The 23,193-nt window shown below is 49.7% G+C and overlaps 1 protein-coding gene across 5 annotated transcripts in view; it reads left to right on the forward strand.

The window, feature by feature from the left end:
• Positions 1-7,281: 7,281 nt before the first annotated feature.
• DENND2A (DENN domain containing 2A) overlaps positions 7,282-23,193 on the forward strand; it is a 134,085-nt gene continuing 118,173 nt past the window's right edge. For 3 of the 5 annotated variants that reach the window (XM_033192274.1, XM_033192271.1, XM_033192275.1), the window contains exon 1: positions 7,283-7,599. The gene's annotated coding sequence lies outside the window, so the exon portion shown is untranslated. Of the gene's footprint in view, positions 7,600-8,028; positions 8,165-23,193 lie in introns of those variants that run through there. The other 2 variants (XM_033192273.1, XM_033192276.1) reach the window with 2 other exon arrangements.

Consider the following 23,193-nt stretch of genomic DNA (forward strand, 5'->3'; position numbering starts at 1 on the left):
GGAGATCAAGACCATCCTGGCCAACATGGTGAAACCCTCTCTCTACTAAAAATACAAAAATTAGCTGGGCATGGTGGCGCATGCCTGTAATCTCAGCTACTCGGGAGGCTGAGGCAGGAGAATCCCTTGAACCAGGGACTCAGAGGTTGCAGTGAGCCAAGATCACGCCACTGCACTCCAGCCTGGTGAGAGAGTGAGACCCTGTTTAAAAAATAAATAAATAAAATCTTTAATGAAGAGAATTACCTCACTCCTTCTCCTGACTCTGAAGAGATTGCCTCGTTGGGCCAGAAAATAGGCAGGGAAGGCTCTCAGAAGCAAGAGGTAGGTGCCTTGCATCCCGTGCACAGAAGTCCATGCAAAAGAGTTGGATTCACTGGCCTGACTGTCCTCCTGTATTCTGAAATCACAGTGACCACAAAGAGCTACAACAGCTTAAACACAGAAAGCCATGCCTCTAAATCCAAATCACCACATTCTTGTTCCTTTTTTTTACTGTTCAAATACATCGTCCAAAAGGAGCAGAAAGAATGTAAGTATAGAAGGGATGTGGCGTGGCAGGCTTCATATTTGAGACATTGCTTAGTGGTGAAGGACCTGGAAAGTTCACACCTTTGTTCTTTGCTTTTTGTCATAAACACGCCAGTCTTTATAAAGTTACAAACACTTTAATTCTTTGTGTGAGAAAAAAGACAGTCCAAAATAAATTAGGGACATCAAATGAAACAGAAATGGTTCTTATCTCAAAACGATATGTTGAGATGCTATCTGCCAATGCAGAGATTCTCCCAGATTCCCCGTGGTAAGCCGGGAAAGGTCAGCCATCCATGGTAAAAACAAAGACCATCTGCCCCACAGCACCCCTAGTGGGCCTCAACAGCTGCCCATCTTACAGTCCCAGGGAAAGCGGTAGGTGTGAGAGCATCCTGGGAGGACAGAGGGCACAGAGGCATCTCTGCCAAAGACCAGCCCTTTGCAGCCAGGGAGGATGAAAGAGCCCTGGGGCTTCAGTCTGGGCTCTGCACACTCCTGGGTGGCCTCCGCTACCCCCCCATCCCTCCCACTCCCATCCCACACCTCCTGGATTGCATCTGATTGGGACCAATAACAAACCAAGCCTGGTTTTGAGGTTTGGGTAGGATGCTTGGCTTGGTTTTGTTTCCTCGGAGAAAGGCAGCCAGCAGGGACTGCAAGGAACTGACACCCAGCTGTGTCTAGGTGGGAGAATGGGCTGAGGATGGGGTTAGAGACAGAATGAGAGCAGGAGGGAGGTGGCCTTCTGTGGAGGAAAGGCATCAGGTGCCAGCAAGAGACGAGAAGGGGAAACCTGACATCTGTCAGCCCTGACTTAGAGCCTCTCTAAGATGGCTCGGTGGGCTCTGAGCCTGCAGGGCTTTGGTCTATGGATGGGAGGGATATGGGAGAGGCTTGGCCAAGGCTGTGTCAGGGTGAGGCTGTAGACTTTTCCCAGCCCTTAAGATAAGCTCCTTCCTTGCTCTACCTTATCCAAACTTGTCTAAGCACAGACATGTGATTCTTCTCCCTACACCAGCTCTCCAGATGATCAATCAATAAACCTCTTGTCCATTAATCATCTACTGTGTGTATAGCTTTTTTATTTTCTTTTTAAATATAATTCAATTATTATCTTTTTTTTTTTTTTTTTTGAGACAAGGTCTTGCTCTGTCGCCCAGGCCAGAGTGCAGTGGCGCAATCTCTGCTCACTGCAACATCTGTCTCCCAGGTTCAAGTGATTCGCATGCCTCAGCCTCCTGAGTAGCTGAGATTGCATGCGCCACCACGCCTGGCTAATTTTTTGGTATCTTTAGTAGAGATGGTTTCACCATGTTGTCAGGCTGGTCTTGAACTTATGGGCTCAAGTGATTCACCTGCCTCAGTCTCCCAAAGTGCTGAGATTGAGATTACAAGCATGAGCCACTGAACCCAGCCTAATTATTTCCGGTTTTTTTTCTACAGATGGATTCTGACTATGTTGCCCAGGCTGGAGTGCAGTGGCTATCCACAGGTGTGATCCCCCTACAGATTAGCATGCGAGTTTTGACCTGTTCCATTTCTGACCTGGGCTGATTCACCCCTCCTTAGGCAACCTGGCGATCCCTAGCTCCCAGGAGGTCACCATATTGATGCTGAATTTAATGCAGACACTGGATTGGCAAAGTGCATCACAACCCAGGACTCCCGGGCTCAAGTGATCCTCCCGCCCCAGCCTCCCATGTGTATACCTTTCACCTATGCACCTATGCAGTCAGCCAAGATCACACCACTGCACTCCAGCCTGGGCAACAGGAGCAAGGCTCCGTCTCAAAAGAAAAAAAGAAAGAAACCACGGGAAATGGGAAGTACCGAGGGGTATGACAAGGCTAGCCCCACCCACCAAGGCAGGGGACAGAGCCTGAGAAAGAGCCTTCGGACACTCTCTCAAATGTTTTCATTTCCACTGAGATTCCTTTTGGATGTAAATGTTGACAGAGCATCATTTTTGTCCCAGGCACTTTGACCAGTCATAGAATTAGGTCCGCCCTGCAACTCTGAACAAGGAAGCATCACTCCTGCCATTTCATGGATGGGAAAACCAAGCCCCAACGGGTTATGTGCTTTATCTGAGGTCCCACAGACCCAGACCTGTCTGGCTCAACCCATGTTCTTTTTGTTACCGCATGAAGCCTGTGAGCATCGGCTCTGCCCAGAGCCAGCTCCTCTGGAGGGAGCGTTCTGGATCAAGATCCAATCCATGTCCTCACTGTGGCTCCCTCCTCTGGAAGGTACAGGCAGTGCAGTTCCTTGGGGCATCCCTGACTCAACCCATCCCCTTGAGATCTGGCTCCCCTACTTGGGTCACTGTGATCCATTCCTTCTTGGCCTCTTGGCTGGCAGGATCTTTCTTATGTCTCGTCACCACCCGCCTGCCCTCCTAGGTTCAAGCGATTGATTCTCCTGCGTCAGCCTCCAGAGTAGCTGGGATTACAGGTACCTGCCACCATGCCTGGCTAATTTTTGTATTTTTGGTAGAGGCAGGGTTTTACCACGTTGGCCAGGCTGGTCTCGAATTCCTGACCTCAGGTGACCTGCCCTCCTCGGCCTCCCAATGTGCTGGGATTACAGCCATAAGCCACTGCGTCCGGCCTGGTTTCTTTATTTTTATTTTTATTGGAGGTAAGAACCTGGAAGAGTCAGAACCTGGAAGAGAAGGTCTGTTCCATCCAAACACTGTCGGAGCAAGAGACAGAGACGCGGGCCCGTTGAATGCACTACTCCCTTGGCTTATGGCTGAGATAAAGCCAGCTCTGTTGCCTGTGTGTGCTGGTAGATGGTCCTGGACCTACAAGGGATGGGGTGGGAGGGGGAATTGAGCACTGATGCAGGAGAAGGAAAACTGCCTGCCTGCCATTCTTCAACCTTGACGCTCTGTGTTCATGGGGGGGAGGAGAAAAGGAGATTAGGAAAATAATAACCAACAGGACAGTACCTGTGAGTCCTCCCATGGACCAGGCACCATACTAAAACCTCACAACAGTGTTCTTAGGAGGTCACAGCCATTGCCATTTCCACCCTACAGATGAAGGTTTAAAAAGCTGGGATTTAGAGGCTGAGCAACCTGCTGCAAAGCTGAATGTGCCTCTCCAACCAAGGCCTGCGCTCCTCAGCAGGACGCTGGAGGAAAAGGAGGAGAGGAAGGAAGAAATGTTCTTCCTCCTGGGTAGTGGCCCAGGGTTGCTCTGCGTGGAGGAAACAAGGTTACTATTCAGGAGGCGGGAGTGGGGAGTTCAAGGCCAGCCTGGGCAACATAGCAAGACCCTGTCTCAATATAAACAAATTAAAATAAATTTTAAAATAAAATAAAAAAGACTGGGCACGGTGACTCATGCTGGTAATCCCGGCACTTTGGGAGGCCGAGGTGAGGGGATCACCTGAGGTCAGGAGTTTGAGACCAGCCTGGTCAACATGGCAAAACCCCATCTCTACTAAAAATACAAAAATTAGCCAGGTGTTGTGGTGCACACCTGCAATACCAGCTACTTGGGAGGCTGAGGCAGGAGAATCACTTGAACCTGGGAGGCAGAGGTTACAATGAGCTGAGATTGCACCACTACACTCCAGCCTGGGCGACAGAGCAAGACTCTGTCTCAAAATAATAATAATAATTAAAATAAAATAAAATATAAAGAAGCAAGATTAAATACTCAAAAGAGAAATCAACTTGACCCTTTCCTCTCACCCTCACTTTTCCCAACTTGAGGCCAGTCATGATCTCCTACCCTAAGCTTCATTCTCCAACATGAAGAGAAGCTGTGGACAGAGAAGGAGGGCAGAGGACGAATATACTGTTGGAGTTGTCAGCACCAGGAACAGGAGAAGAGGGGATGACTGAGAGGCCCCTCCAGGCTCCAACGTGTAGCACCAGCCTTGGAGGGCTATCATGGGCTACCTTGTCTCCCTTCTCCAGGGAGCCAGCAGGGGCAGGGCCACATGGGGAAGGAGGGAGGGGGCCATATGTAGGACCCCTGTCATGGTCAGAACCACAGGATGACCCAGCAATGGGAGCAGCTCTGAGAAGTTGGAGGGCTGGGGGCTATGAGAGGCAGACAGGGTTAAAAATACACAAAGTTCATCAGGCTCAGACCCAAGGAACTAAGGCAGGAGTTATTTTCCTAAAACAAGTTAGTGTCCGGAAGTCAAAGATGAGGGAGTGGAAGGCCAGGCACAGTGGCTCACACCTATATAATATAATCTCAGCACTCTGGGAGGCTGAGGTGGGAGGATCACTGGAGGTCAAGAGTTCAAGACCAGCCTGGCCAACATGGTGAAACCCTGTTTCTACTAAAAATACAAAAATTAGCTGGGCATGGTGGCAGACGCCTGTAATCCCAGCCACATGGGAGGCTGAGGCAGAAGAATCACTTGAACTCGGGAGGCAGAGGCTTCAGTGAGCCAAGACCACACCACTGTACTCTAGCCTAGGTGACAGAGTGAGAATCTGTCTCAAAAAAAAAAAAAAGGCCAGGCACGGTGGCTCACGCCTATAATCCCAGCACTTTGGGAGGCCAAGGCAGGTGGATCATGAGGTCAAGAGTTTTTAAGACCAGCCTAGCCAAGATGGTGAAACCCTGTCACTACTAAAAATACAAGAAAATTAGCTGGGCATGGTGGCAGACACCTGTAATCCCAGCTACTCAGGAGGCTGAAGCAAAAGAATCGCTTGAACCCAGGAAGCGGTGGTTGCAGTGAGCCAAGATCGCACCAGTTTGCTTTCTTATATGTTTTGGCAGCCCTGGGAATAATTAACCTTCAAGAAGCCAAGTCTTGGCCAGGCATGATGGCTCACATCTATAATACCAACACTTTGGGAGGCCAAGTCATGAGGATCACTTGAGGCCAGGAGTTCAAGATTAGCCTGGGCAACATAGCAAGACCTACAAAAAATAAAAAGCCGAGGATGAGGGCATACATCTGTAGTCCTAGCTAACTGGGAGGCTGAGGTGGAAGATTGCTTGAGCCCAGGAGTTCGAGGCTGCAGTGAGCTATGATCGCACCACTGCACTCCACAGTGGGTGAGAGACTGAGATTGCCTCAATCAATCAATCAATAAAAAACAAGCCAAGCCTGGGAAGCTGAGGCAGGAGAATGGCATGAACCTGGGAGGCAGAGCTTGCAGTGAGCTGAGATCACGCCACTGCACTCCAGCCTGGGCGACAGAGCAAGACTCTGTCTCAAAAAAAAAAAAAAAAAAAAAGCCAAGCCTCTGATCTTTATTTAGAAAGTGAAAAACTTACTGAATAATGCTTCAACAAACAAAACAATAATTCAAATGCTTACACTTAAAAAAAAAGCTTGCACTTTGCAAATGTGGGCTCTAAAAGTTGACTATGCTTAGTTAAAATGGGTATGTCATGAGGAGTTTAAGGAACTTCGTAAGCCCTGGAAAAGCTTCAAAGAGTTCCCAGAATACATAAAACCCTCAGTTGAGAAGAAAACAGCTTTTTTTCCTGTGACTTTGAACAAGTCCCTCAAATCTCAGGCGCCCAGTCTATAGGCACTGCCTGGGCAGTATTACGTCATTACACCCATCTCTTATTTTTCACTGTCTCCCTTCTGCCTTTCTCTCGCGCGCACACTCCTTCTGTGGATTTGTAAGGCTAAGCCTCTCTTCTCTCTTTCCCACTTGCCTGAACTTTAGGCCTCTTTGCTGTCCCGCAGGACCATGGCTCCCAGTCCTTCTGGAAGTCACCTAGCTAAAGACGAGGATGGCCTTCCTCTGGTGTGGAGATGGACCTGAAACCTGCTCCCACCGCGCGCAAATCACCCCGCCAGGCCCCCCTCACTGTCATCAGGGCACTCCTCTGCTCAAAAACGTTCCGTCCCCCACTTGAAATCTGGCCAAGCCTACCCATCAGACCGGATTCACCATTGGTCCTCACTCGGCTGTTTCTGAAATACCTAGCCTCCGCTTCCGGCCTCCGCTGGTGCTCTTCTCTCCACTCAGAACCCTTTCCTTTCCCCCACTTTCTTCCACCTATGCAAATACTATTCAGTGTTCCCGGCCCGGTCAAAGCTCCAGGGAACTTCCTCGAAGGCCCCAGCCCGTATTCCAGACCGCCTTCCCCGCAGCGCACGGCATTTCCCTGCAGACTTCTGCTTGGCAGCCCGCATCCTGCAGTCTGTGTTCCTTGACGGTGTCCTGCGTGAGTGCGGGCAGCGGGTCTATGAAGTCACTTCTCTTGGAAGCTTTTCCTGACCTCCTCCCTTCCCGCCCGGTCTGGGAGACCTTCTGCAGGGCGCTTGGCCCTGGGCCGTCCCCGGCCTCCATCACCCTCATCGCCCGTCTCATGACTGTCATTACCCCTGCCCGACGGCAAGCTGCCTGGGGCAAGGGCGGTGCCTGACTTACTGCCCGGGGTGCCCCCGACCCGGGCCCAGTGCCGAGAGTGTGTTAACCGCCTGGAGTGAGCGGGGCCGGACATGTGGCCGCCGTTCCCTTGGCTTGGACGTCCAGTTCTCAGCCCCGGGCCGGGAGCACCTCGCGAATCCGCCCGGGCCTGGGAGGAAGGGAGCCGACGCGCAGCGGGCGTCCTCCCAGGAAGGGTTAAGCCACCTCTCCCCCACCCCAGAGGCGAGGGGGCGAGTCCGGCAGAAGGTCCTGTTTACCGCTGCTCCGCGCGGGGCCGGGCCCTGGGAGAGGGGTTGCCGTGGCAACCGGCCGGGCGCCCGCCAGCTGCGGATTAGCTCACTGGGCCGGGCGGGATGGGTCGGGAGGAGGGGGCGCGCGTCGCGCAGATCGTCGCGGAGCCGCGGGAAGAGAAGGCAGGGGCCGCGGGCGAGCCTGCGCTGGGCCGGCCGAGGGAAGCGAGCCGCTGGGGCCGGGGGCGGCGGGGACCCCACGGGAGCGCGCGCGGCGGGGACCCCCAGGGGCTTGCGGGCGGCCGGGGGAGGCTCGGCGGACAAAGGGGCGGAGGGCGGAGAGCCATGGCCTCCCCGGCCCCCGCCGCCGCCCGCCCCCGAGCCGTGCCGCCAGCCGTCCTGGCCCGCCTCGGAGCCCCTCAGATGCGCCCCAGAGCCCGCGGAGCCGCCGCCCGCGGGAAGGTAGGGCCGGGCCGGGTCACGGGGTGCAGGGTCGAGCTGGGGAGGGAAAGGGGACGGAGGAGGGGACGCGCGGAGGAGGGAGGAAACGGCTCGCGCGACCCGAGCCCTGACGGGGGAAGTGGCTCTGCAGACGGGAGTCTGAGTTCCCGCCTGGTCCCGGGACTTGTGCAGAGCGCGATCCAGGCGTCCCTCCCGGGCTCTGGCTGACTCCCAGGGCTGAGCCCGGACGCCGCCGTCCCGCGCGCCTCGGGGACCTGCAGAAAGCCTGCAGACCCCCGCCCAGCGTTGTGCTGGGTCCCTCGGGGCGCGAGTAGCGAGTGTGAGTATGTGCGCGTGTGTCCGCGCCTGTTTGTGTCTGTGTGTGTGTGCGCGCGCTTGTCTGTGTGTGTGCGCGCAGGTCTGTGTGTGTGTGTGTGTGCGAGTATGTGTGTGCGCGCTTGTGTGTCTCTGTGTGTGTGCGAGTGTGTGTGTGTGCGTGCGCGTGCAAGCGCAGGGCATCGAGGCGGCTGAGCAGCTGGGGCCCCCTCACAGCGGTCAGCATTTGCAGTCTTGGGAAAGCAAGAAGGTAAAGATGATTGAATGGTCTTACTTCTTCCACTTTGTCCCCAAGGGTGGAGTTGGGAGCAGATGGAGCCCAGGGGAAGTCTGGACACAGTCGTATTAGGAGGGTCACAGAGAGCTGGGTGAGACCACGGAGCAGAGCCAGACCTCAGCCGTGGAATCTTGTTCTGGGGGGCCTGGGACAGGAAGTAGGAAGCTGGTCAGGGCTCTCCAGGGGCGTAAATTGGGCAAGGGAAGTGCAGTGACCCTGCCTTAACCAGCTGGTGCTGACTTCCAGCTGCTGTTCAGATGCGATTCAGGAATGTGACTTCCCCAAGGTTCCAAATGACATCGGACAGTAATGGGCTGGGGGTAACAGAGTTGTAATAGGCGTGCTACAGTAATCTTGTTAGTAAACTCTTACACCCTCTGCGGTTACCACATAAAAGAAGAGAAAGAAATCCCTTCTCCTTACATCATCAAATATCAGATACCAAAAGAGTGGAGTAGAAAGTCTTTGGGTGGGCAGTGTGGGAGGGAGAAGAGCTCCGAGAGGAAGTGTGTGTGAGTGAGTGTGTGTGTGTGGCAGAGACCGTTTCTGAGGCCTGGTAATGAAAAGGCTGGCGGGAGGCTGGCCTCCAGTCCTTTTGTTTGTTTTTTATTTTTATTTTTTTGAGTCAGAGTCTTGCTCTGTCACCCAGGCTGGAGTGCAGTGGCCCAGTCTCAGCCCACTGCAACCTCCGCCCCCTGAGTTCAAGCAATTCTCCTGTCTCAGCTTCTTGAGTAGCTGGGATTACAGGTGCCAACCACCACATCCAGCTAATTTTTGTATTTTTAGTAGAGATGGGGTTTCACCATGTTGGCCAGGCTGGTCTCGAACTCCTGACCCCAGGTGATCTGCCCGCCTTGGCCTCTCAAAGTGCTGGGATTACAGGCATGAGCCATTGTGCCTGGCCTCCAGTCCTTTCATTCTGGAAGATTAATAAAATCGTGTGTCAAGTATTCTATTCATCCCCTTAAACAGCTCTGTGTTGCTAGGCATGCATGCTAGACATCAGTGGCACAGCGAGGAATGAGACGTCCCCCTTCCTTCCAGGAACACCATCCTAGCTGGGTAGTCAAACAAAAAAGTAAAACCAGTCCTGGCCCAGCCTGGCTGTGAGGGTTGCATGGTGTAGAGCTAGGGCAGCCCAGAGAGGAGCCGCTGCAGGGAAGCCCCACAGATTAGGTGATGCTTGGGCTAAGCCCTAAAAACTGCCTCACCAAGGAAACAGCAGGGAAGGTTGTTTCAGGCTGAAAGAACAGAATGTGCAAAGTCACCAAGAGGGTCTAGGAGAGGCCAGTGAGGGGAATTCAGTGTGGCTGCGGGTGGCAGGATGTGAATGCGTGCTCGGGAGAGGTGAGGCGGGGGCTGTCAGGGTAGAGGCACAGGGAAGGAAGGATCCACCAGAAGGAGGCAGGAGTATGCACTGAAGCAAGAGTGATGCGCTCCTTCTGGTTGTTGGTTGGGGAGGCCTGAAGGAGGAGGAAGAGACCAAGACTTTTTGCAACACCCAGGCCAGAATTACTGAGGAGCAGGAGAAGCTGAAAGGATGCCAGGATCAAGAAGCAGGACCTGATCACTGGTTTGGGCAGAGTGTGATAACTTAGACTAAAAGCAAGTATGTACAGAAATGCTCAGGAGAAAACAAAGCAAAGCAAAAGGAATGTGGACCTTTGGAGTGGCCTGCATTTAGCAGATTACAACACTTGGATAACGCATTTGGCTGTAAGTTTTCTGGCAGCTTAGGGACAAACAAAAATACACTGGGTTGCATAGTTTGGGATTTTGGTCAACAGAAACCATACAAATTAATTCTCAGAACAAAACTTTTCCTGGAATTGAACTCAGCTGGGAATTTATCATGTGGAACTTTATGTAAAGACTGAAGAGTGACGTAGAAAAAAAAAATCCTCGTTGCTGGTGTTACAAAAGATGGGAAGATAAAATTCCCCATTACTGCCTTCCTCTGCCATCCTGTTATGCCTAGGGGAGTGAACCGCACTTCTGTGAGGACTGGGTGTCATCTCAGGGTATGGGGCCAGGGGAATCCTATACAGAGGACACAGTGGTACCTCAAGTGTGGGAAGAGCTGACACCCATCTCCATGAATGTAGAGAGCAAGGCGTCTGGGGTGCTCAACCATGAAGGGAAGGAGGCTCATCATAGAATAGCCCAGAGAGGGGTGGGCTGAGACTCTGGTCTGCAGAAGGGGACAGATAGGGCATAGCGTGTTGGAAGGGCCAGCATCCAGGAATCCTGACCCCCGGGGAAACAGGCAGGGAGAGTGCACACAGCATTGTAGGATTCCATTCATATAGGCAAGTCCACTTCCCAGGGCGGTCCTGGTCATTCTGCCTCCAGACTTGATGTAGATCCTGCCTCTAAAGGGGTAGGAAAAGGGTGGGACTCAGGAGACCAGAGATCCTCTTCAGGAGACCAGAGAGGCCCAGGAGGGTGGAAATCTTGTTTGCTACAACATAAGGAAGTTGTAGAGAAACCAGGAGTGGGAGCTGAGAACTGGGAGGTCCTGCAGACTCAGGCACAGATTTCCTGGCCAGGATCTTCTCTTTGGTTTCTGCAGAAGGCAGAGAACCTGCAGAATCTATGTCCATACATTGCTAATATACCCTCTAAACTTTAAACTATTTCTTGCCAACTATAGCTGTCTTAAATTAACATTCAGTAGGGGTGGGATTCTACCCCTCCAATTAAGTTTCTTAACATTTTAAATCTTGGGTTGTGCATTAGAATATACATTTAAATGCTGGGGAGGAGAGTTTGAGACCAGCTTGAGCAACATGGCAAGACCCCATCTCTATAAAAAATAAAAGAAATTGGCCAGGCACAGTGGCCCACGCCTGTAATCCCAACACTTTGGGAGGCTGAGGCAGGCAGATCACTTGAGATCAGGAGTTTGAGACCAGCCTGGCCAACCCCATCTCTACTAAAAATACAAAAATTAGCCAGATGTGGTGGCGCATGCCTGTAATCCCAGCTACTTGGGAGGCTGAGGCAGGAGAATCGCTTGAATCCAGGAGGTGGAGGTTGCGTGAGCCAAGATTGCATCACTACATTCCAGCCTGGGTGACAAAGCAAGACTCAATCTCAAAAATAAATAAATAAAAGAAATTAACTACACACGGTGGCACACACCTGTAGTCCCAGCTACTCGGGAGACTGAGGCGGGAGGATCACTTGAGCCCAGGGAGGTTGAAGCTGCAGTGAGCATGATTGTGCCACTTCACTCCAGCTTAGGCGACAGTGAGGGCCTGTGTCCAAAAAAAAAAGGCTGGGGAAGCAGATTTAAAAACGACTGATACTTAGGTCAATTAAAATCTCTGAGAGTAGGCCCTGGCATCAGTATTTTTTTAAGATCCCCAGATGATTTTATGGTACAGCTGAGGTTGAGACTGGCTGCTCTAACACTCACTTATAGAGAGCCCATCACAGGGCGGGATAGAAACTCAGATTCCAGAAGATCCTGGGTGGGGCACATGGGATGCCTCGCAGGTCCTCAAAAGTGGACAAGGCTGGTCTTGCTTGTTCCTGGCGTTCCGCACAGTCTCCTGGACTCCTGGTCTCGCTGCTTCTCCCCCAAGGTCTACCTTTACCAGCCCTCCTCTGTTCCTTCTGGCAGTCACCTTGCTGAAGACTGGGGCTTAGGAGTTGCTTCCCTGGAGCTGCCCTGAATTGCTCTTTCTTGGAGAGATTTTAGTGAGACTGGTTTTCCACGGGTTCATTGTGTAGCCCCCTTCGGGCCGTGACTCCTCACTGTCCTCATCACTGCCTCTCTGCCTACACGCATTGTTGCTTGTTACCCTAGGAGCCTGGCTCTGGGCACTGGCTGTCAGCCTCATGTGTCCAAGCATAGACCCTTCTTCTGCCACCTGAACCAGATGGCCTCCACTTGTACCCCAGACTCTCTTGAAATTCCCTGTGCTGGTTACTCAGGGGGAAGAGTGCCAGGTCCTGCTGCCCCCTTTAGTGATAGGAGGCAAGCACTTCCTGGAACTAGGGCAAACAATGAGTTAAGTTCTCTACTTTTCATATGCAAAAGACAGCGACATGCTGGGAAGCCAGAATCAGACTCTCCTTTACCCTGGCCTTAAAATCAGTGTCTGACGTGGGCAAAAGTTTATTCCGTCAGCCCTCTGTTTGCCTAGAAGTTAAGCTGTTTGCCAGCTGGGCCTAGAATTGCCACTCTAGCTTCAGCTTCTCTTTGGCACTTTCATCCCTGGCTTGCAGTTCAGAGGGGCTAAAGAACAGATAAGCCCGAGACCCACTCTTCCAACTGGCTGAAATATGGGAAACCTAGTGATCGTTTTTTCCCCTGGTCTTGGGGAAGGAAGGGGTGAGTCACCCTTGCAGCAAGCTTAGGGAAGAGGTTAGCTTCCCTCAGTGGTAGGGAACCAGGAGGTCATAGGCATCCCTTCAGAAGGAAATGAAAGCAGGGATCATTGGCTGGAGAGTGGGGCCAGTACAGGGAGCCGTGACCTTGGCTGTGACCCCTCCTCCCAGGATCCCCAGGCCTTCCACACACTGCGGATCTTATCTGAAGGGCTTGTCAGACCACTTCAAGCAGAGTGCCAAATGCATTTCCTTTTGTTGTTTTGTCTTCTAAAAAAGTACACTTAAAAATTGTAGGTTTACTTATAAACTTTATATGTAATATATGAAAGTTATATTGGTCATAAAATGTTTGTTTATTTATTTATTTATTATTTATTTATTTATTTTTAGACAGGGTCTTGCTCTGTTACCCAGGCTAGAGTGCGGTGATGTAATGATGGCTCACTGCAGCTTCCACCTCCCAGGCTCAAGTGATCCTGCTGCCTCAGCCTCTTGAGTAGCTGGGACTATAGGTGCACACCACCATACCTAGCTAATTTTTGTATTTTTAGTAGAGACAGAGTTTCCCCATGTTGCCCAGGCTGTTCTAAAACTCCTGAACTTAAGCAATCCACCTGCCTTGGCCTTCCAAAGTGCTGGAACTACAGGCATGAGCCACTGCACTTGGCCAAAATTTTTTTTTTTTTTTTTTTTTTTTTGAGACGCAGTCTTGCTCTGTCACGCAGGCTGGAGTTCAGTGCCGTGATCTTGGCTCACTGCAACCTCCAGCTCCTGGGTTCAAGCAACTCTTCTGCCTCAGCCTCCCAAGTAGCTGCACTGGAGTGCAGTGGCATGATCTCAGCTCACAGCAACCTCTGCCTCCCAGGTTCAAGTAATTCTCCTGCCTCAGCCTCCCAAGTAGCTGGGACTACAGGCGCCCACCACCTTGCTTGGCTAGTTTTTGTATTTTTTAGTAGAGAAGGGGTTTCACCATGTTCGCCAGGCTAGTTTGGAACTCCTGACCTCAAGTGATCTGCTGGCCTCGACCTCCCAAAGTGTTGGAATTACAGGCGTGAGCCACCACGCCTGGCCAAAAATTTTAAATTTCTAATTTTAATATGTTTTCTTTTAAAAGTTAACAAAACTCAAAATATAATACATTGCCTCTATGCATATGCCACAGTATGAATTTTAATATTCATATTAACTTAAATAGAAATTCATAAAATATTCGGGACAAAACCAGTGTGGGTACAATTGGGTTAAGGAACAGACAGGTACTATATCTTATTATTGTTTTAAAAGGGAGTATTAGAATCTCATTTTCAAAGTAACCATCACTTGGCACAAATAGATTCAATAAGTATGTGGCTTTGAAATATATTTTAGGCCAGGCGCAGTGGCTCACGCCTGTAATCCCAGCACTTTGGGAGGCCAAGGCGGGTGGACCACAAAGTCAAGAGATTGAGACCATCTTGGCTAACACAGTGAAACCCCGTCTCTACTAAAAATACAAAAAATTAGCCGGGCATGGTGGCAGGCGCCTGTAGTCCCAGCTACTTGGGAGGCTGAGGCAGGAGAATGGCGTGAGCCCAGGAGGTGGAGCTTGCAGCGAGCCGAGATCACACCACTGCACTCCAGCCTGGGCAGCAGTGCGAGATTCTGTCTCAAAAAAAAAAAAAAGAAAAGAAAAAAAAGAAATCTATTTGAATCTCGCAATTCCACTTTTAGGAATTTATCTTAGAAAAATATTGGAACAAGGGCTGTAGAGTATTTGTGGCAGCATTGTTGGTAGTAGCTGAGCTTGGAGGCTGAAGTGGGAGGATCATTTGAGCCTGGCGGGCAGAGATTGCAGTGGGTCAAGATCATGCCACTGCACTCCAGCCTGGGCGACAGAAGTCTCAAAAAAATCTTTATAGATTGTCTTCTATGTTGTCCCAATTTTGTCTCTTGCTATTGGTTTCATGTTTCCATAACCTTGATGGCACATCACTACGATTCCACATGTTGTGTAGGTTGAAACCTAGGACAGGTGGACTGAGTGACACAACACAGCCAATCCAGCAAAGCAATTTCAAGGGCCTCTCTTTCTCTGCCTTACACTCCCCCACTTCTCAGAAGAAAAGATGCAATAATGGTCAAATTTGATTCAGCACTAAATTCTCTGCAAGTTCATGGTAGGTAAAAGATAGGGTAACCATATACACAAAGTGGGACAGTAGAGAAAGTAAAAAGAGAGCATTAGGCCAGGCGCGGTGGCTCACACCTGTAATTCTAGCACTTTGGGAGGCCGAGGCGGGTGGATCACTTGAGGTCGGGCGTTTGAGACCAGCCTGGCCAAACCCCATCTCTATAAAAATTCAAAAATTAGGGCTGGGTGTGGTGGCTCATGCCTGTAATCCCAGCACTTTGGGAAGCTGAGGCAGGCGGATCACAAGGTCAGCAGATCAAGACCATCCTGACTGACACGGTGAAACCCCATCTCTATTAAAAATACAAAAAATTAGCCAGGCGTGGTGGTGGGCTCCTGTAGTCCCAGCTACTTGACAGGCTGAGACAGGAGAGTGGTGTGAACCTGGGAGACAGAGCTTGCTGTGAGCCGAGATTGCACCACTGCACTCCAGCTTGGGCGACAGTGTGAGACTCTGTCTCAAAAAAAAAAAAAATTTAGCTGGGCGTGATGGCACGCATCTATAATCCCAGCTACTCGGGAGGCTGAGGCAGGAGAATCACTTAAACCCAGAAAGTGGAGGTTACAGTGAGCTGAGATTGCGCCACTGCACTCCAGCCTGGGCAAAAGACAGACTGTCTAAAAAAAGAAGAAAAAAAAAATGGCCGGGCGTGGTGGCTCATGCCTGCAATCCCAGCACTTTAGGAGGCTGAGGTGGGCCGGATCAGTTGAGGTCAGGAGTTGGAGATCAGCCAGGCCAATGAAACCCCGTCTCTACTAAAAATACAAAAATAGCCAGATGTGGAGGCGGGCGCCTGTAGTCCCAGCTACTCAGGAGGCCGAGGCAGGAGAATCACTTGAACCTGGGAAGCAGAGGTTGCAGTGAGCCAAAATTGCATCACTGCATTCCAGCCTGGGTCACAAGAACTAAATTCCTCAAAAAAAAAAAAAAAAAAAAAACCACTAAAAATAAGTTGTTAATTGATGTACAATAGGCTTAACCTGGACTGGTCCCTGCAAACTGCACCTTGTGGCCACTCTGGTAAAGGCTGAGAGTTGGATATGCTCATTCATTCTCCTTGCTGGGACAGGTGTGTTGACCCAGCCAGAGGTGATTTGGTACCACCCCTCTGTCTATCTCCCACCACCTTTCTTATCCACATCTAGAGTTGAGGCTTGAGTTTAGGGAGGGGGAGGAGGCCAGGTGGGTAGTCCAAGGTTGCATATGAACTTCCTTCTTGCTCCCATTCAGTGAATCAGAGGAGACAGATTCTATTTTCACTGCCTCTCCCAGCTCACCATAGAAAAATAATAACTGCCTATCTTCTTCCATCAAACTTTAAAGCGTTAAAACAGGACACTTCTATAATTTTATATGGGCATTTCACGTGCCTGGGAAATACAGGCTAAACCTCCCCAGATGACCAAGCAGAGGCATTTGTAAGGGATCACACAGCAAATCACAATTCAGGCTGACCCGGCATGGTCCAGGGTGAAGTTGTTTGGGGGAGAAGCCATATGCTCTGGTTTGGTTACTAGATAGAAACAATGGGACAGCCTAAGACATAGAACTTGCACCCCCCGAGCTTGGAGTGAGACTAGTCTCTCAGCCACAGATTTGGTCGGGGTGGTGACCGCGAAGATGGAAAGGAACTTCCCAAACCAGCTTGCCTCATGCTCTGAGATCTTCAGCCAGGGCAATGTCTCCAGCACCCTGGAGTCTCAGAGGGATTCTCTACTTAATGCTCTGAGCTGCAAATGAGATTTGTTCAGATTTGTCATGAAGTGTGTGGTCATCCAACCTCAAATACAACTCCCTGGCATCTTGTGGTGACTGTCATCTGTCATCTGCTCTATTTCATCATCTGTATTTGTGACGATCAACAAACATACACAACCTTCCAGGATATCAGAAGGGGACCAGTGCCCTCTGTTTACCCTCCCACTGACTGATGTATCTAATGGGGTGGAAAAATGTCAAAGAGAGAGTTTCTTAATCCCTCTCAAAGCAACCAGACTTGAAGATTCTAGCACCGCAGAGAGCCAGGAGAGCCTCTTGTTCCAGGCTCTTCCTTCCTGTGAACATAGGACAGCCAAGATTCCTGGTCTGGTATGGAACTGAGAGAGATGGGTAAGGGGGCTAAGAGGCTGCTTCCGGGTACACACCCAACCCCGAGATTCAGACTGCCAGTTTGTCAGGAGAAAGCGAGAAAGAGAATGCTCCTTTTGGGAGCAAGAAAGAAGCAGAACAAATGCAGGAGTCCCATGAGGCAGATCCACATGTTCTTCCCCACACCCCCGAAATCTGGCTTCTATTCCTAACCATCTGCTGAAACCACATCTCAGGTTACTAATGGTTCATCTGTGGCCAGTGCGCTGTTCTCATGCTTCTTTATCTCACTAATGCACTTGACACACCCCTGACCCTTCTTGAAACCCAAGTCAAGGTGAATGTAAAATGTGTGCAGTGATGTATCCACGCCACTTGTCAAAATACTGAAATGCTTCTATTCTGGTTGGTAAATAAGGTGTCCCACACTCCCAGGACCATTAACTCTCCCCCTGCCAAGAGCTGGCCATTAAAGGGTTAACAGTAAGGCCATAGCTTGTTGGGCTCCTGCACACCTTTGTTATAATTTTGTTGTGTGTGGTTTTTTTTTTTTTTCCTTTTTTTTGAGACGGAGTCTCACTCTGTTGCCCAGGCTGGAGAGCAGTGGCGTGATCTTGGCTCACTGTAACCTCCACTTCCCAGGTTCAAGTGTTTCTCCTGCCTCAGCCTCCCGAGTAGCTGAGATTACAGGTGTGTGCCACCATTCCTGGCTAATTTTTTGTATTATTATTATTATTTTTTTGGTAGAAATGGGCTTTTACCATGTTAGTCAGTTTGGTCTCGAACTCCTGACCTCAAATGATCAGCCCGCCTTGGCCTCCCAAAGTGCTGGGATTACAGGTGTAAGCCCATCATGTTAGGTATTTTGAATAATACTGCCTCCTCAGTGTAGAAACCATACTGTTTTGGTTGTTTTAATTGTCTTTCAAAAAAGAGATCGTCACTGATTCCTCCTGTTCTTATTCAACAGGTATTTATGCAACACTCACAGTAGAACAAAATCTCGGTTAGGCATTGTAGGGAATAAAAAGAAGCTGGTGTGTGTGTTCTGCCATTAGAACTCCCTGTCTAGTTGGAAGGCCCAGGTAAAGAAACATACGAAGAGCCTGGGCAACATGGTGAAACCCTGTCTTTAAGAAAAATACAAAAATTAGCCAGGCATGGTGGTACATGCCTGTGGTCCCAGCCACTCAGGAGGCTGAGGTGGGAGGATCACTTGAGCACAAGAGGTAGAGGCTGCAGTGAGCTGTGTTGGTGCCACTGCACTCCAGCCAAGGTGACAGAGTGAGACCCTGTCTTAAAAAAAACAAAAACAAAAACCTGGCACAGTGGCTCACTTGAGGTCAGGAGTTCAAGACCAGCCTGGCCAACATGGTGAAACCCTGTCTCCACTAAAAATACAAAAATTAGGCATGATGACAGGCACCTGTAATCCCAGCTACTCGGGAGGCTAAGGCAGGAGAATTGCTTGAACCCAGGAGGGGGAGGTTGCAGTAAGCTGATATGGCACCACTGAACTCCAGTCTGGCTGACAGAATGAGACTCCATCTCAACAAAAAGAGAAAGAAACATAAAAGACACCATATAGAGAGTGAAGTAACAAGAGCACCATAAGAGCAACCCGTGCCTCACTTGCTCACTACCTTGTCCTTCTTCACTGTCTCCCTCAGCTCATCATGCTCAGTTTCATCGCTCCCTCCCAAACTGGACCTCTGAGTTGTGCTTTATACAGACCGTTAGCTCATTACCTCTCACTGCCTTTTGAATATACCACTCTCACCTTAATGTGTCCAAAAGAGAACATATTTTCATTACATTCTGTGGCCTCCTTATTTCCCTGGCTTAGCAAACCTTCACTCCTCTTATTTCGAAACATCCCAACGTCTAGCCTGCTGCCGGATCTGTCTTCTCCCTGGCTCCCGCATGAGTCCCGGGCTCCCGTCCTAGCAAGCGGTCTTCATGCTGGGCAGGCTTTGCCTTGTTCTTTACTCCATGCGCTGGCCTCCTCAGGAGCACTTTCCCTTCCCCAACTCTCGGAATCCAATGGAGTCTTTCTTGGCCACCAGGCGCTACCTCTTTGAAGCAGTCCCTGGCTCCCCTTTCGTTGCCCTCCTCCGAATTTCTCCAGTTTATATTTGATTCGTAACATTTGCCCCCTTAGTTCAAAAGTATTCCTCCACCCAGTCTGATGGCGCTCCTGCGCACCTCTGCGGTTAGTTTTGAATACTGCCTCTGATGGCGCTCCTGCACACCTCTGCGGTTAGTTTTGAATACTGCCTCTGATGGCGCTCCTGCACACCTCTGCGGTTAGTTTTGAATACTGCCTCTGATGGCGCTCCTGCACACCTCTGCGGTTAGTTTTGAATACTGCCTCTGATGGCGCTCCTGCACACCTCTGCGGTTAGTTTTGAATACTGCCTCTGTTCACCCTAGACACCATTCTGTTTTGGTTGTCCTAACTGTCTTTGAAAAAATAGATCTTCATGGATTCCTCTTGAGTTTTCTGTGAGTTTTATTAAGGGCGTGTCAGGCATTCTCTAAACCAACCTTGTCTTTCTGTTTTGAACAACTGCAATGTTTTATTGCCATTTGGTTGATAGGGTTTATATGTTTTGTCTCTAGCTTGAGGGCAGGGACCATTTTTTATACTTGTACATTGCCAACAGTACCTCAAAGAGAACTGTCTCCAGCTTGCTGATTAATCATATTGATTAGTTTTAAATCGATCAATGCTGGCTCAGATTAACTAAATGAAATTATAGGCCAGGTGCGGTTGGCTCACGCCTGTAATCCCAGCACTTTGGGAGGCCAAGGCAGGTGGATCATTTGAGGTCAGGAGTTCAAGACCAGCCTGACCAACATGGTGAAACCCCCTGTCTACTAAAAATACAAAAAAATTAGCTGGGCGTGGTGGTACATGCCTGTAGTTCCAGCTACTCGGGAGGCTGAGGCAGGAGAATTGCTTGAACCTGGGAGGCAGAGGTTGCCGTAAGCTGAGATCATGCCACTGCACTCCAGCCTGGGTGACAGAGCAAGACTCTGCCCCGAAAAAAATAAATAAATAAACAGAGAAAAGAAAAAGAAATTTTAGGCCAAAGGGGATTATCCGTATCTTGAAAGTTAGCTAAATAAAAATGAACACATTTCCAGTCATTGCACAACTTCTGAGTACAAAACACCAGGCACAGATAGTAAACAAACAGAAGTAGGGTCTCAGGTCAGTCAGAGCAGGCTGCTCTGGTCTGAGGGCGACCTTCGCCTTACTTTCACAGTTGGCACCATAGCCAGTGCAACAAGTCACTGTGCACCCTGACTTCTGCTGCAAAGGAAAGGGGAGCAGGTCACCTTCTAATTCCAAAACCAGCTTTTCAGATTATAACAGCACTTATATGTTGAAGAGTAGTTTAGAGCTTACCCACACTTGCAAACAAATGAGGCTTCGTAAGCAGCCCTGCAGGTGAGTTGAGGACATGGTGTTATTACTAATTCATTAAGAATTAATGCATGCTGGCTGGGCACAGTGGTTTACACCTGTAATCCCAGCACTTTGGGAGGCCGAAGCTGTCAGATCACTTGAGGTCGATTTCAAGACAAGCCTGGCCAATGTGGTGAAACCCCATCTCTACTAAAAATACAAAAATTAGTTGGGCATGGTGGTGCACACCTATAGTTCCAGCTACTCAGGAGGCTGAGGCAGGAAAATTGCTTGAACCACTCCAGCCTGGAGGACAAGAACGAAACTCTGTCTCAAAAAAAAAAAAAAAAAAAAGAGAATGAATGTATGCTGGGCATGGTGGCTCACACCATGCAGCAGTTTAGGATGCTGAGGTGGGAAGATTGCGTGAGCCCAGGAGTTAGAGACCAGCCTGGGCAACAAATCGAGACCCTGTTTCTATGTCTCTACAAAAAAAAAAAAAAATAGCCAATTGTGGTGGTGCACGCCTGTGGTCCCAGCTAATTGGGCGGCTGAGGCGGGAGAACTGCTTGAACTCGGGAGTTTGAGGCTGCAGTGAACTGTGATTGCACCACTGCACTCATCCTGGGTGACAAGAGTAAGACCCCATCTCAAAAAATAAAAGAAAAAAATAAAAATAAAAACAGGCCAGGTGCAGTGGCTCACACCTGTAATCCCAGCACTTAGGGAGGCCAAGGCAGGCAGATCACATGAGGCCAGGAGTTCGACACCAGCCTGGCCAACATGGTGAAACCCCGTGTCTACCAAAAATACAAAAAAATTAGCCAGGCATGGTGGTGTGTGCCTGTAGTTCCAGCTACTTGAGAGGCTGAGGCACAAGAGTTGCTTGAACTCTGGAGGTGGAGCTTGCAGTGAGCCGAGATTGTGCCACTGTACTCCAACCTGGGCAACAGAGCAAGAGTCCATCTCAAAAAACTAAACTAAAAATAAATATAAATTTAAAATAATATATTAGAGCATTATTACTTATTAGTATTATTTGACAGGTTTAAGTTCACCTTAGAATAATGGAAGACATTTACTGAACGCTTTTTCTGGGCTATGCACTGTGCTAAATGCTTTACAGGTGCAATTTCATCTAATCCTTACCAGTCATTTAAAGTAAGTGCTACTATTATCACCACTTTACAGAGGCGAGAACTAAGGCTTAGAAAAGCAACTTGATCAAGGTCCCGCAGCTCTCCAAGTTCCCTGGAATTTAAACCTGGGTCTGTCTGATTCCAAACCCTTTGCTTTTAATCCTAATGATAAACCCTCTCTCAAGCTTTTTCTTAGAACCCAGGAGCAGCTGCAGGAGTAGCCTCAGCTCCATTCTCTTGTGCTGGCCCCAAGCAAGGGGATGGGAGATGACGTCTCCCTCTAAGATTGCTGCCTTTTGTCCAAATGTGCTGGCCGGGAGCCAGGCCTGGAAACTCTCTGCTCATGGAAAGAAAGAACAGAAGCCAGCAAAAGAGGGTGGGAAGAGTCTGAGGGGAGGAAAGGAAGAGGAGGACAGGAAGGCAAGAGGGAGAAAGGAGGTGGGAAAGAGGATTCTGTGGGTAGCACAGCTGGAGAGGGAGATGTTGTGCCAGGAAGCAAGCAAACGAACGTGACCTTCGGGTGCATCCCATTCAAGTGGGCTGTTCAGTGGTGCAGCATGAGCCTCCAGCCCTGGGAGGCACAGATCCTGGAGCTGTCCAGGTGCTCAGAGACCAGGACAGATCACACCGGGTGGTCCTTCCTCCCATTCTCAGGATTACTGTCCGGTGAGGTCAGATCACAATCAACAGCAGGAAAGCCTTCAGAGGGAAAAGAAGCCACAAAATGGCAGCCCGAGGGCTGCCTCTGGAAGTGCAGGAGCTGGCCAGTCAGGGCCTCAGTGTCACAGAGTGCATGGTGTGCAGGGGACGGAGAAGGGGAAGGGAGGAGACTGGGTGGTGGGTACTTTGAATAAAATCAAATCATAACTATTTCCCAAGTTCCTACTCTGGATTGAGGAGTAGAAGGCCCATACCCTGCCCCCAAGGTGCACATGTAGGCGTTAGGCGCCTGGATGCTGGAGTCAGACACCCTGACACATGCAGCACCCATGCAGCCTTGGGAAAAGTTAATCCCTCCAGGCCTTAATTTCCACATCTGAGAAGGGGAGGCGATAGTAAGCTTACTGTGAGCCTTAAACTAAATGACCTGTGTAAAATCTTGCTTAGGGAATAGTAAGGGCTTAGTATCAGCTGTTCATTCATCATTGCAGCTTAATTTAAGGTGTTAAAACATAACGTGAAACCTTCAATAAAAAATGTATAACATTTGAAGTCAACCGTAGAAGACATAACACAAGGTTATATACATTTAGTTAGAACATCAACTTTTTGTTCTTTTCTTATAAAATAAAAGAAGAAAAAGCATTCAGTAGGAGCCCATGGCTAATTTTTTTGTTTTCTTTTTTTGTTGTTTGTTTTTGTTGTTGTTGTTTTTGAGGCAGAGTCTCACTCTGTCTGCCAGAGCGTGATCTCGGCTCACTGCAAACACTGCCTCCTGCGTTCAAGCGATTCTCCTGCCTTGGCGTCCAGAGAAGCTAGGTTTACAGGCGCACACCACCACGTCCAGCTAATTTTTCTGTATTTTTAATAGAGACAGGGTTTCACCATGTTGGCCAGGCTAGTCTCGAACTCCTGACCTCAAGTGATCCGCCCTCCTCAGCCTCCCAAAGTACTGAGATTACAGGCATGAGCCACCGTGCCCAGCCTGTTCTTTTTTTTTTTTTTTTTTGAGACAGAGTATCGTTCTGTTGCCTAGGCTGGAATGCAGTTGCGCGATCTCGGCTCACTGCGACCTCTGTATCGTGGGCTCAAGTGATTCTCCTGCCTCAGCCTCCAGAGTCGCTTGGATTATAGGCATGTGCCACCACGCCCAGCTAATTTTTGTATTTTTAGTAGAGGCAAGGTTTC

This window comes from Trachypithecus francoisi, unplaced genomic scaffold (assembly GCF_009764315.1).
Source record: "Trachypithecus francoisi isolate TF-2019V2 unplaced genomic scaffold, Tfra_2.0 Lachesis_group4, whole genome shotgun sequence".
In the NCBI taxonomy this organism is placed as follows: domain Eukaryota; kingdom Metazoa; phylum Chordata; class Mammalia; order Primates; family Cercopithecidae; genus Trachypithecus; species Trachypithecus francoisi.